The sequence below is a fragment of the Dysidea avara genome, chromosome 7 (assembly GCF_963678975.1).
Source record: "Dysidea avara chromosome 7, odDysAvar1.4, whole genome shotgun sequence".
NCBI lineage: Eukaryota > Metazoa > Porifera > Demospongiae > Dictyoceratida > Dysideidae > Dysidea > Dysidea avara.
Window position 1 is genome coordinate 2,666,049 of NC_089278.1, and position 15,700 is coordinate 2,681,748.

The 15,700-nt window shown below is 38.6% G+C and overlaps 1 protein-coding gene across 1 annotated transcript in view; it reads right to left on the reverse strand.

The window, feature by feature from the left end:
* LOC136262051 (uncharacterized) overlaps positions 1-15,700 on the reverse strand; it is a 40,751-nt gene that overhangs the window by 24,320 nt on the left and 731 nt on the right. The gene's annotated exons all lie outside the window — the stretch shown is intronic.

Genomic DNA, 15,700 nt, shown 5'->3' on the forward strand with positions numbered 1-15,700 from the left:
GTAAGTACTGTACATCAGGGATCACTGAGGTTGCACTTTCTCACAAAAAAATATTGACAGCCTCGCAATATCTTCATGGCACCTTGGCAGTATTGGTGAGGTATAACCAAACCCAAAAGTGCCTTCAGTGCAACCTAAAATGTTTCCAATAGGTTGCTACTAAATTTGAAAAAATATTCAATTGAATTTTCTACTGGCTGATTTGACTGATTGATGCCTTCAGACAAGGCTACAGGCTTGATTTTTTCACTGTTCAATGTCGCTTCAACTATATAAACAGGTGCCTTTTGACATGCCGCAGTGCACACTATGTACATATTATGGACTTACTTACCTTTGCGTCCCATTTCTCTTTGCTGACAGCTCAAGGTCTGGTGTCAATTCATGGTAGTGCTGCATGACGGCTTCCCTATGTTTGTAACAGGAATAGTCTGAGCTTTCCATTATAACTGGATTGATTGCAAAAGTCCTTCTTGTAGTATTCTTCATTTGCAACACTGACAAGCTGAGCATAGCTGAAAATGAAGTATAGTGGCCACTTCACTATTTCATTAATTGATGGTTGGGAACTTGGGACATGCGATGAGTCGAAAACAATGCCATTTTTTATTCTTATGCGGTATGTGTGGGTTCACCAGTCATATTACATAAAAGTTAACAAACAGACAAACAAGTACAAGGGAATAATTGAAATTTAAGAAATAAAAAGTAGTGAAACAAGGGAGGCTGCCTACACCTGAAAATATACTAGTCGACATTTATTCCCTAGCTAATTCAATCATGGGTATAGACTTAAGTAGGGATTAAATGTCCTTAGGTATAGGCATCCATCCTTACTTTACTACTTTTATTTCTCAAATGCTCTAATAGAAAACAGTCATTGCATGCAAAATCCTTCAAGTATTTCCCATTTGCAAAACAAATTTTAGGAAGGTAAGTATGTCCATGGCATGGCGTTGCAAATACAAGTTTGTACTGAACATTGGCTGTCTTTTGGATACCATAACTGTACAACACAAATTACTTTAGGCCATCATTATTATATTGTTTGTTTCCTGTCACCCAATGGAACAAAAACTGATGCGGGCGGGAGGTGATTATTAATTAGAAGTACACAGAAAAATTTGGAATTTTCAACTAGAGTAGGGACCATAGCATATCGATAAAAAGTACTGAAACAAGCTGGAGTAGTATATACACGATATTAAATCACAGCAAAACAATAAGAATTGTTATATCCCTACTGTGCATTTTCATTATGGTATCTTGAGCACAGTAGGGATATAACACTTCTTATTGTTTTACTGTGATTTAATATCATGTACTACTCCAGCTTGTTTCAGTACTTTTAATCAATGTGCTATGGTCCCCACTCTAGTTGAAAATTCTAAATTTTTCTGTGTACTTGCTTGTTAACTTTTTTGTAAATAATTATTATGACTGGTGAACCTATGCATACCGCATCTAACATGGCGCCGCGTGCCCCAGCTATATCAATTATTGTCTAAAAAGTGAAGTATCCATTACGCTTTGTTGTCAGCTATGTCGAGACTGAGTGTGATTGTCTAAAGTATATTGCAAGCAGGACTTGAACACTTGTAATGTGTGTTATTATTATGATGTCATTATTATGTGCACATGATATAATGTATAAAAGTGTACACTCTGTTTAAATTATTACCAGTCTTATGTGAGCCAAAACGAAGCGACTTACCCCTCCGAAACGATTGAGCCTTGGCGTCCTTCTGTCTTCATTACAGTTGGTGCTGTGACCAGAATTCTGGGCGATGTCCGGACCAATAAGGAAGATAATAGGACCCGCTAAGGCCCGTCTACAGCAGTACATTGAGTCAGCGAATGGTTTGTTGGAGAATAAACCCAAGGAACAGGAACTGGACGAATACGAGAGTGAAGTAGAAGATTTTCTGAACAGGCTCACGACTAACGTTTCGTTGCTAGAAAAATGCAACAAAGACTGGTCGAACGTTCTTAAGGAAGCAAAAGGTGACGCGAAGGCTACTGAAGAGAAAGAGTATTCTCGAGTAACAGATGGCGAAACTGGATTTATTGAACTTATGTTTGCCGCCAATGAAGTGATATCCAGATTGAAAGCAAGAGTAATATTAATCTCAAGGAAGAGAGAACAAGCCAACTACCAGAAAATGCTAACCTCAACACAAACTAACCTTCAACCTATAATTGACCATGCAACTGTACAAGCTACACGGGAAGTACAAGCTGCGACCTTGACCTCTTCTTCATCAGGTGATACCTTTACAGTAAACAATCCACAGTTGTCAGTACATCTTCCAAAGTTGCATTTACTGATATTTGATGGAAATTTGTTAAAGTGGCCAGAATTTTGGGATATTTTTCATTCGTCCGTTCATAAGCAGAAGATACCAAATGTGTCAAAGTTCAGTTATCTCAAGGGAACTCTCCGAGGTGTTGCCTCTGTTGCAATTTCAGGCATCTCTGTAACTGAGGAGAACTATGACGTAGCACTCAAACTTTTAAAGGAGAGATTTGGAAGAAAGGAATCAATAGTTGAAGTGCTTTATGCCAAATTACAGAATCTTCCAACCTCTTCGTGCAAGTTCAGTGACATTCAGTACACTCACAATAATATTGAGAGAATATTGAGACAGTTGGAGTCACAAGGTGAGACAGTTGACAATCAGAGGATGCTGGTTTACCAGATTTTGAGCAAGTTCCCTTTGGAAGTCATTTTAAAGTTGGAAAGCACAAAACAATGTGATGAAGAATGGACAATGGAATTATTGAGAAAGTTATTGAGTCGATATGTGATTGTTCAAGAGAATGCTTATCGAAGAGTGGCTAATGCCAAAGGAAGGAATTATGACTATCGACCTGTAAGACATGAAGGAGGACAAAAGGAGAGTCAATCCTTGTCCGGAGGTGGTAAGCAGTTATTGAATCAGGCATCTGTTGACACTTTTACTACTAATGTACAGAGAAGAGGTAGAAGTCCTAGTTGTGTGTTCTGCAGAGGTGACCACTTTAATGATGAATGTGACAGAGTTAAAACACTTGCTGAACGTAAGCGGAAACTGATAACTCAGGGTCGTTGTTTTCTTTGTTTTAAGGTTGGACACACATTTACTGATTGTTCATCACCTCAGAGATATGGTTGTTATTATTGTGGGAAAAAACAACACCATAATCGAGCTATATGCCCACAAAGATTTGGTGATGGTGAAGTGAGAAAGAATGTTGTTCCTGACCATGATGTTGGTAATGTAGTAACAGAGGGGAGTCAAGATAAACCTACTGAAACTCTTAATGCAAGTGTAGGCACTGATCATGCTTTAATTGCTTCTGGAGAAAAGGTCTTGTTACAGACAGCAGTTGTTCCTATTCAGACAGCAGATGGATCAGCAACCATTATGGCAAAAGTTTTGTTGGATAGTGCAAGTCATCGTACCTTCATAACTGACCAGCTGGCTAAGAAGTTGAAGTTAACTTGTGATCGTGAGGAGTTACTGTCTATATCGACCTTTGCTGCAAGGACACCTCAGCAGGTAAACACCTTTGTTGTCCACTTTAATGTGATAACTAAAAACAATTCTTGTTTACCACTTCATGCTAATGTGATAAATAAAATTACAGGCCCAATACAAAGGGGCCCAATACAACCATCAGATCTAGAGTTTTTGCTATCAATTTCTCCAGAGAAAATGGCTGACACTGTTCCCAAGGATGTAGAGCCGGTGAATGTTGACCTCTTAATAGGATCTGATTATTTTTGGACCATCTTGGGTACTGAGAAGTTGACACTTCCATCAGGATTGTTTTTGATATCCTCAAAGATAGGATACATTCTTACAGGAAAGTACAGTATCAGAAGTTGTCAACAACATGTTTCAAGTTGTCTTGTGATGACAGAGGTTAATAAGATGTTACCTGAAATGAGTATGGTTTCATGTTCTGATGATTCAGTTACTTGTATTGAAGACTTTTGGAGATTGGAAACAATTGGAATCAGTGATCCATTGGACATAACTGATGATGATAAAGCTCTTGAAAGATTTAATTCCTCGATTTGTTTTGAGGATGGTAGGTATCAGATACAGTGGCCATGGAAATATGAGAACTTGGATATTCCTGAAAACTTGGATATTGCAGTTGGTAGACTTAGATCTTTGGCAAGACGTTTTCAGAAGGATAGAAATCTACTTGAGAAATATGATGAAGTTATTTCTAGTCAAGTTAAGCAAGGAATAGTGGAGAAGGTCACTACTGATACAAGGACAAGTCAACAATGCCATTATCTTCCTCATCATCCAGTGATCACACCAGCTAAGAGTACAACCAAACTGCGTATTGTGTATGATGCTTCAGCCAAAGCAAAGAGGGGAGAGAAGAGTTTAAATGAGTGTCTTCACAGAGGCCCTGTGTTATTACCAGACTTGTGTGGTATCCTACTTCGTTTTAGGATCCAGCCAATTGTCATGCTTGCTGACATCGAGAAAACCTTTTTGCAGGTTGGTATCCAGGAGATGGACAGAGATGTAACAAGGTTCCTCTGGTTTAAGAACTTACAAAGCTTAGAAGTGGTTGAAGAAAATCTGGATGTTTACCGATTTTGTCGAGTTCCATTTGGAATTATTTGTAGTCCCTTTTTGTTGGGAGGTATCATTTGAAGAAGATTGGCACACCTGTTGCTTCACGGATTAGTGAGAACATCTATGTTGATAATGTCCTACTTGGAGCTGGTACTGTGAAAGAAGCTCACAAGATTTATTTCGAGTCAAAGAACATTTTTGGAAAGGCATCTATGAATCTAAGGGAGTGGATCTCCAATTCATCTGAATTCCTTGGTTTGTTACCGGAGACTGAAGTTGTCAAAGGAAGTGTTGTTAAGACCTTTCGCATGCCATGGAATTACAAAGAAGATAACCTACAAGTTGGAGGAGTTAATTTTAGTAACTCGGATGTCATCCCTACAAAAAGGGAGGTATTGAAAGTAGTGGCTAAGGTTTTTGATCCATTGGGTCTTGTTACTCCGGTGACATTTTATGGGAAGGTGTTTCTTCAAGTACCGTGGATGGAGAGTGTGTCATGGGATGAGCCTTTGTCAGAAGAGTTATGTAAGAGATGGAATGAAATATTGACTGAATTGAGACTGTTGTCTACTCTTAAGATAAATAGACGTGTTGCCAATGTGGACACTACTGAACAGTATAAGCTGCTTGTGTTTTGTGATGCATCAATGAAATCTTATGCAGCTGCAGTGTATCTTCGTGTAGAGAAACATAGTTCTGTCAAGGTAAACCTTGTCTTTTCAAAGATGAGATTGGTTTCAAAGGGTACCCATAAGATGAAAGGAAATATTACACTTCCTAGACTGGAGTTACTTGCTGTTAACATTGGAATACGAGCAGCAAATTTTGTTGCTAGGGAGTTGAAATTACCATCATTGAGACGGATTTTGTGGACAGATTCAACATGTGTTTTATATTGGTTAAAAACCAACAAGCCGTTGCCCACCTTTGTTGAGAATAGAGTGAAAGAAGTGTTAAAGGAATCTGATGTTATTTTTCGATATGCACCATCTGACCAGAACCCTGCTGATTTTCCTACTAGAGGATTGCTAGTGTCTGAAGTTAAGGAAGCCAAATTATGGTGGAATGGGCCTACGTGGCTTAAAGATGCAGAGAACATCTGGCCAGAATGGTGTATACCTCAATTGACACCCGAGATTTTACAAGGATTGGAATGTGGGGTTCCAAGAGCTTTGTATGAAACGACTTCAGTCATTAGTCATGATGTTGACAATGTAAACTCAATTTGTGGAATTGATGAAAAAAAGTTTTCCTCCTTGAGAAGACTTTTGAGAGTTACTGTTTATTGTTTAAAGTTTATTAGGAGAAGAATCTGGCTTACTTTGACACAGTCGATTAGGGAATCAATTGAAAGGAGGTGTAAGTTACTGTACTTTGTGTTGAGTTCATTGTCTGATGGACAGTCAGTTTGTGCAAGGGATTTACAGGTAGCAACATTGTTGTGGGTGTCTGTTGTTCAGAAACGAAGGTTTGCTGATGTACTGACTGCTATTGAGAAAGATAGAAAACACTGTTTGATACACCAGCTTGGTTTGAAGTTAGATGTCGATGGAGTGTTATGATGTTATGGACGATTTGTAAATGCTGAAACTACTGACAGTTCCAAATGTCCAAAGTTGCTACCACGGGATGAAATACTTACACGGTTACTGATTAAAGAAGTGCATGAACGCTTGATTCATGCTGGAGTTGCACATACGCTTTCACAAATCCGTGAGGAGTATTGGATACCTCAGGGTCGAGTAGCAGTAAGAAGTGTTTTATCATGTTGTATGATCTGTCGTAGACACGAAGGTGCCCCTTTCCCATTGCCACTGATGCCCCCTTGGCCCCGTGAGAGAGTGGCTAGATCTGATCCTTTTCAATTTACTGGACTTGATTACTTGGGGCCAGTATATGTTAAGGAGGGAAGTCAGTTACAAAAGGTTTGGGTGTGTTTATTCACATGCCTAACTGTTAGAGCTGTACATTTGGAGTGGGTATTGGGTTTGACGGCTGAGCAGTTTCTAAATTGTTTGAGAAGATTCATTTCACGACGAGGAAAGCCTGATTCCATTATTTCAGATAATGCTCCTCAATTCAAGCTTACAAATACGGTGATAAATCAACAGTGGAGGAGAGTTTTTACAGACAAGGATTTGTTAAGTTATGTTTCTAGTGAGGGTATCAGATGGAGCTTTACTACAGCTTTGGCCCCTTGGCAGGGTGGCATTTATGAACGGTTGGTTGGCATGGTTAAGCGATGTTTACGGAAAGCTTTGGGAAGAAAACATTTTACTTTGGATCAACTAGCTACCTTGCTGACAGAGATCGAGGCAGTACTTAATTCGAGGCCACTAACATATGTGTATGAAGACTTTTAGTCGGGCTTTACGTTGACACCGTCACATTTTTTGGTTACTAACAGGAAACTGGGTCTTCCATCCACAGAAGATAGTTATCATACAGATGAGGATTATAGTTATCATACAGATGAGGATTATCAACCTAAGAGAGATACTGCAACACAATTGTTTACGACTTGGAAGAAAGGCCAGAAGTATCTGGATTTGTTTTGGAAGGTTTGGAGGGAGGAGGATTTATTGAGTCTCCGAGAAAATTTACCTATCTATCACAAAAATTCAAGACACTCAACATTAAGAGTTCCTAAAATAGATGACATAGTATTGGTGAAAGATGATAACATCCCTAGATGTAGTTGGAAACTAGGTAAAATTCAGAAGTTGATAACTGGACGTGATGGTCAAATTAGATCAGCAGAGGTTCTTTTACCAAGTGGTGGTGTGATTGCTAGAGCTATATGTCACCTTTATCCACTGGAATTGCCTAGTAAAACAGATGAACAGATAACTATGATGGACAATAGAAGATCTGAGGATGATGTTACTGAAAATGATGATATCAATAACCAGGAACAATACTCTACTAAACATGATAAGAAAAGGAAGGCTCATTTGATCGCCCGACAACGAATACATAAATGTTTGAGGGATAACCCAACTTCTATTTTATTTGCTCTCCCGGGAGGATGTCGAGACTGAGTGTGATTGTCTAAATTATATTGCAAGCAGGACTTGAACACTTGTAATGTGTGTGTTATTATTATGATGTCATTATTATGTGCACATGATATAATGTATAAAAGTGTACACTCTGTTTAAATTATTACCAGTCTTATGTGAGCCAAAACGAAGCGACTTACCCCTCCGAAACGATTGAGCCTTGGCGTCCTTCTGTCTTCGTTACAAGCTATGTTCAACCTGTTACACAGCAGTATGAATCCAGAACTGGTCGAAAAGTGCCTCTGCTATCAAAATAGCCACTATGAAACATATGGACAATTTCCATTATGAAGGGAAGCCATCACGTGCTACTGCCAAATTGACACTTTTCGCTGTCAGCAAAGATGAATGGAAGGACACTGGTAAGTCCATGAAGAATACAGTATACATACTGCAGTATGCCAAAAGGCACCTCTCAGGCCAAAGCGACATCAAAAAGTGAAAAAATCAAGCTCATAGCCTTAGCCGTTGTCGAGTTACGCTTGTCTGAAGGCATCAGTCAGTCAGTAGAAAATTTCATTAAATATATCTAATCCAAAACAGCCAAGCTGTAAAAAAAGAGTGCAGCCCTCAAAAAAAGCTATGGTGAAAAAAGATGTGAAATCCAAGGTGGCAGCCAAGAAATGGTTGTGATGGTAGGTTAATGGTAAAAATTTTAATAACAACAATTCAGGTGAATTTTGTGCCAAGACCAAGCGGCACCAAATTCACCTGAATTGTTGTTATTAAAATTTTTACCATTAACCTACCATCACAGCCATTTCTTGGCCGCTATACCTTGGATTTCACATCTTTTTTCACCATAGCCTTTTTGAGGGCCACACTCTTTTTTTTACAGCTTGGCTGTTTTGGATTAGATTTCACTTCTTTTTGTATTTGTATACCCCAAAGCTGGCCTATGGCCAGCTTTTTTAACCCATCTTTTTTTTCTTTACCACAGGAAGAAGAAAAAGATGAAGTAGATTTTAAATACTATTTCTGATTTTATCAGTAAATGTACAATTTATACATATAATACATATATTACTTGATTGGAGCTGATCTCTCTACTGGGTGACTTGAAATGTAACTGAAGTCTCTACAGGGTGATTTGCTTGTAGATGAACTCTCTACAGGATTCTCTCTACAGGGTGACTCGTTTCTAGCTAAAGTCTCTGCAGAGTGATTTGTTTGCAGCTGAACTCTCTACATGATGGTTTCTTTGTAGCTGAACTCTTTACAAGGTAACTTCTTCTAGCTGATCTCTCTGCACAGTAGCTGAACTCTCTATATGATGGTTTTTTGTAGCTTAACTCTCTACAAGGTAACTTCTTCTAGCTGATCTCTCTACATTGTTTCTAGCCGATTTCTAGCTGATCTCTCTACAGGGTGACTAGTTTCTAGCTGAACTCTCTATAGGGTTGTAATTGAACTCTCTACAGGGTGATTTGTTTGTAGCTGAACTCTCTACAAAAAGATTTGTTTCTAGCTGATCTCTCTATAGGGTAACTTGTTTGTAGCTGAACTCTCTACAGGATGGTTTCTTTGTAGCTGATCTCTCTACAGGGAGACTTGTTTCTAGCTGATCTCTCTACAGGGTGACTTGTTTCTAGCTGAATTCTCTACAGGTGATTTGTTTGCAGCTGAACTCTCTACATGGTGGTTTATTTGTAGTTGAACACTCTACAAGGTGACCTCTTCTAGCTGATCTCTCTGCAGGGTGATTTGTTTCTAGCTGAACTCTCTACAGGTGATTTGTTTTCAGCTGAACTCTCTACATGGTGGTTTCTTTGTAGCTAAACTCTGGTTTATTTGTAGCTGAACTCTCTACAAGGTGACCTCTTCTAGCTGATCTCTCAACAGAGCAATTTGTGTAGCTGAATTCTCTACAGGGTGATTTGTTTGCAGCTGAGCTCTCTACATTGTGGTTTCTTTGTAGCTGAACTCTCTACAAGGTGACTTCTAGCTGAACTCTCTACAGGGTGTTCTTTTCGTAGCTGAACTCTCTACAGGGTGATTTGTTTGCAGCTGAACCCTCTACATGATGGTTTCTTTGTAGCCGAACTCTCTGCAGGGTGATCTGTTTGTAGCAGAATTCTCTACAGGATGATTTGTTTGTAGCTGAACTCTCTACAGGGTGATTTGTTTGTAGCTGAACTCTCTACAGGATGATTTCTTTGTATAGCTGAACTCTCTGCAAGGTGACTTGCTTGTAGCTGAACTGTCAACAATATTAACTGGTTGCTGCTGAACTCCCTACAGCATAACTTGCAATGTAATAGAAATCTATAATCAGGGCTGCCCACAGGAGGGGGGGGGGGGAGGGGAAACTGGGGCATTTTTTCCTGGGCCCCAGCCTGAAAGGGGCCCAGGAGGCCCCATGAAGGGCCCCTTGAATACCTGTTTAAAAGATCGATATACTCTAATAGAGCAGTCACAGTATTCTTCAGAGGAGCAGTGTAGCAAGTTTATAAATAAGGAGATATGGTTGGTGAGTGATAGCTATTGTCATGTAATGACCCCTTTTTTTTGGGTCTTCGACTTGCACAACTTGGGTGAAGTTGTGATTCAGAATGGAAACCTCCTTACCCCTGGGGCCCCACTTTAACTCTTTTCCCTGGGCCCCTTAATTTCTCTGGGCGGCCCTGTCTATATAGACGGGTTGCCTATTTAGGGCGTGTCCCTTGTGTAACGCAAGAAAACGCGACTTTCCGTTTTACGCATGATTACAATGTTGGTCAAGAAGTCAACAAAAAACCCATTTTTAAAAATAGTTTGACATACGTTTTTGATTCTTCAAAGGTACAAGGTGAGTTAAAATCATCCAGTCTATCATTCTAAGTAGTAGCAAAGTCTTACAAAGAATGTTTTCAGCGAGTTTTATCGCTTTCCAAAAACCCGAGATTGAGAGAAAATCATCTTCTCGCTCAGCCTTCACCTTACACGCTGGATATGTTATAGCTCGAACTTTTCTCTATAACATACTTTCTGTTCTGAAGGCTGGCTAACTCTTGCTTGCTAAAGTTAACCGAAACGTTCATTTTCTCCAATAGCCGTAATACATTTTTGACTTAGCGAACTCGGAAAGTATGTGGAAAATTTACGGCAAAACGACCACGCCTTAAAAAGGCAACCCGTCTATAGGAGTAAGTGATGAACTACCTGAATGCTCTATTATGGTTACTGTTTTATTAGAGTATCTCAATCTCGTATTTGCTACACAAAGTTGGTTTTCGAATCATAACTCAGTGGTTTGTAATCCGATTGTACTATACTACTGCAAGGACTTTCTACAATCTATTCCAGCTACATACCAATTTTCAGCTCACTGCTCTAAGTGGTTTGCCTGGTAGGCGTGAAAATTATTGGTATTTTTATTCACGAATCTTGATCGCGCAATTGTTACACACCTTTGGTTTCATGTCATATCTCCATGATCTTTATCTCGGTTGCTTTTAAACTACCAAAAGGCACTCCTACAATGGTTGATCTATCCACAAAACAATTTTCAACTCATTCCATGAAGCGGTTTACCCTGTAGGCGTGACAACAAATTGATCTTGTTTTACGCGAATAATTGGTCATAAATCCTTAACCATTTCTCAGATTTGCACCAAATTTGATACTAGGATTTGCCTTTGGACTCCCTTTCTGTGTACCAAATTTCAAGGCGATCAGAATACACATTTATGTTTTATAGCAATTTTTGAAAGTGTGCGAAAACACGAAGAAAAAGAAATTCTGTGGTTGCATGTTAGTCCGAGGATTTACATACTTGTCTCCCTTTTTTGTTGTACACATTCATCATAATCATGATGGTTTCTCTCAGAAGAATAAGAGAAAAAAAAATGAAGAAAAAAACCGAAACTTTGGCTGCTCGTAACTCGGAAATGGCTTGAACGATTTCCTTCAAATTTGGAATGTGGACTCCCCTAGCTAGCGGGCAACTCTGCGAGACATTTGGTTCCACTAAGGTATCACCAAGATACTCTTTCAAAGTTCTGTATATGCCCCTATGTCTGGACTACTAACAATTGCAATGATCAGAATTGATGTTTTACTAAGCAAATGTAGGTTTAAAACTTTTATATAATCTTCATAAAAAATTACCTTTACTCTCATGCTAGCAGCTTTACTTTAGTTAATATCTTGAAGAGATCGATGGCATAGAACTGATTGTTTTTATACCAGTATCTCAGCATGATATCCCTAAACATAGTTATATACATGTGACTATACAATGTACACATGCTGAAGACAACAAACTAATTAATAAATGTTAAGTATATTCACATAGTGGGGAAAGATATATATGACAAACAATGCAAGTTTCAGCTAGTTATCAATTTTGTCTGCATGGTTATATTTATGGACATGCATGATGAACTTCTATTTTTTCTCTCCTTGCCATGCCCATTACCCTCGAGAAGTCATACAAGATCACGCTCAGAGTTAAGTTTTTTGGTGTGCGCTACTTGTGGCTAATAGAATCTGTCTTTATTTCAGTATAGGCCAGGAAGCTTAATCTGGGCTGATAACTTCATTGCAAGGTGGTTTTTTTCGCTCCGTGATTATTGTACGTGGGCAGGTTATCCAGATTAAATACTCTAATAGAGAAGTCATGTAAATACTCTAATAATGCAGTCAAGTGTATAACAACAATCCTTGCACTGAATTTGACAGCTATTAAAGGCACCAGTAATGTACATTGTAGCTCATATTAGGAGACTCTCAGTCTGTATGCACATTGCAATTTGATCAGTTTCATGTGTGTACTGAAATGTTGACGGTGTTACTATGCAGAATGCAAAATTACACAATTCACAACAGTCTTCTTCGCAGGTGAAAAAGGCAAACACTGTAAAAATGAAGTGACTCAAAGTGTGTCGGACACACCAAAATTGTCGCTATAGACACACTTTTGCACATGGTGTGTATATATTGCGACATTTTTGGTGTGTCAGACACACTTCATTTTTTATAGTGAATGCCTGTGAGCTGGAGTTTTGCTCCACTTAGGAAGATTTTCTATATCAGTGTTCCTCTTGATAGAACCAGCATCAATGGACAATGGTCTATGATGAGATTTAGCTACCATATACCAGCAGCCTAAATATTTCAAGGGGAAAATTTTTGCTTTTTCGAGGTTTTTGGGGGTAAACAGTGAACATTTTATCCTTGAAAATTTTAGACTTTCATATATTACATATGAGATTGTTTGCAATCTGCATAATTTATTTTTGTATTGTTCAACCTCAAAAATATATTGGCTCACAAAATATTTAGGCTATATATGCATGTGTGGGAAAGTTTTAAAATGCTATTGCGAAGGAATCGTAGAATAAGCCACTGATGTTCAGCCACCAGGAATTTTCAGATGCTCATATGCAGAAACTATAAAACCTATTTCCTTGAAATTTGCATCATTGTTAGCTTAGATACTCACCAACTAGCACGCAAGTTTTGTAGGACTTCCTCAGAACTGTATATTTGGCAAGGCATTAAGTCTATGTCCAAATTGCATGACATTTCGGCCAAAAGTACCTGTTTTCGGACCACACCTCACAAAGTACAGGAAATGCAAAGATTTAAATGCAATTGTGCATGTAGCTAGGGTGGTCACTTAAGGTCTAGCCCACCAAGTATCAGCTTATAAATTAACGCTATGTCTCAAATATTATTAAATGTATGAACGCATGTAGGCCAATCAAAGTTCGGTCATTCATTGATGCATATAACTACAACTGCTGATAGAATTTATGAGCAAATTTAGATGATTTCAGCTGTTTGACACCATAAACATCAAAGTGAATCATTTTGAGTGTTTAGTATGTGTTCTGACGATCTATAGCTGGGCTGCTACCAAACTACCTAACTACCTAATACCTGCTACAAAGCCACAAGCAAACCCCATCTCAGTAAAATTTTTACTTGGAATATTCTCACATGAAGAATGATACAGTATGGAAGCATTTTGCATCCCAGAAACCAGCTTCACAATACCATCCTGACACCTTGGCAGTATTTGTTGCAAAAAAGTAAGCAAACAAGTGGAATTTTCACTGCAGCTATAAGTGACTGTTCTATTAGAGTAGTTGATAGTATCTCAATTTATTCACATAAATCTTAGTTTCTCGCAGCAATATAATATCCACACAAGAAACAGCCAAGCTGTGAAAAAATGGTGCGGCCTTAAAAAGCCTGGGTGAAAAAAGTTGTGAAATCAAAGGTGACGGCCAAGAAATGGCTGCAATGATGTTAATGCTAATAAATTTGAACAATGCACGCAGCCATTATTAGCATTGACATCATTCCAGCCATTTCTTGGCCGCCACCTTTCTTGTTTCACCCAGGCTTTTAAGGCCGCACCATTTTTTTCACAGCTTGGCTGTTTTTGTGTGGATTTCACTTCTTTTTCTTTTTGCACTTTATAAGTCCCCAAAACCAGCTATATACATGGCTGACTTTGAGGTTTGTTTTTACTCACATTTCTTCTTTTCTAAGCATATACAATGGTGATAATTGAAGATAGACTTATGAATGTATTTCATTGCATGATTTAATTCAATATTTGATAATACTCTAATAGAGTGCACAATTTTTTGAGGACTTCTAATAGAACATATATAGAATGTTCTAGAACAATCTAGCACTTCTATTGGTAGATCTATGAAATTAAAAACGTTTGATTATAAGCAGATTTCAACTAGAAATTCATTTATAAAGCAGAAATTAAGTGAGGCGATCAGCCAAAGTAGCAGTGGTTCAGTGGTTAAGGATGCAGGTGTTAGGTATGGAGGTCCCTGGTTCGAACTCTGGTAAGGTTTTTTTCAACATTTTTTGTACACTTTTACCCCGTGGTGACTGTTCTATTAGAGTATTTCGATCCAGCGATTTTACATTTGTTGGTTTTTGCTTTATAATTTTGTCGCTATAACTCTATTGCTATTCAAACTATCAAAATGCGCTGCTACAATGATCAGCCTATCTACACACCAATTTTCAAGTTATTCCTATACTCGGTTTACCCTGTAGCCGTGACAGAAGTTTGATCTTTTTTTTTATGTGAATAAACGCTCATAACTCCTTGGATATTCCTCACATTCACAGCAAACTTGGTATGTGAATCCACCATTACACGCTCTTCATTTGTGCCAAAGATCGAGGCAATCGAGGTACACATTTGCATTTATAGCAATTTTTGCAAAGCATGCTAAAAGAAATTGAAGCCCCCCGTAAGTCATAAGAACAAAACTTTGAATGCCCATATACAGTCGAACCTCCCTTATCTGGACCTCTATTATCCGGGCACCTCCATTATCCAGACAGCCCAAATTGGTCATGTGGCTTGTAGTTTATTGACCATCTTGGTTTAGATAAAAGCACAAGGAGGGAGCCTAAAGGTTGCTGTTTACCTGTTTGGTGGCTTGTTTATTCTACAACTAATAACTACTGCTTGGTTGCTAGGTGATGATGCATTTTTACAGCCCAGGAGAGTGACCATGCATGAATGCTCTGTAGTGACTTCCCTCTCTGCCCACTAAATTGCATAGCACTAACTGATAGTAATAACAACATCACTTGTATTTAAGTTAGTCACTTTAGCATAATAGCATGTTATTCTTAGTTACGGACATTTCTGAGATATGGGCAGTAGTATGTACCAGATCACCTGGATAAGAGAGGTTCCACTGTAATGGCTGTTGCGAATTTAATCAAATTTGCTGTGTGGCATACCCTACCTGGCAGACAGATATAATGCAAAAATGGTATGCTTTGGAGAAGGGGCCATGGAGCTATGCATGCATGAAAAAGCTTATACTCATGGTGTGATGCGCCAGCTTTCTTGGCTGCATGACACACTATCACGTGTCTTGATATAGGTAGTAGTTAGGTAATAAGTAGTAGTATATTGTATTATACAAAATCTCATATCTCTGCATGTAAATTATTATTTTTACAATTCAAGTCTGCAATTGACTGTAAGCACATGAATGTTCCGTTCCGTAAAATAATGAACCCCAGAATAAACCACATTACTCTGCCAGATACACCGGGTAGTTATAGTCTCCA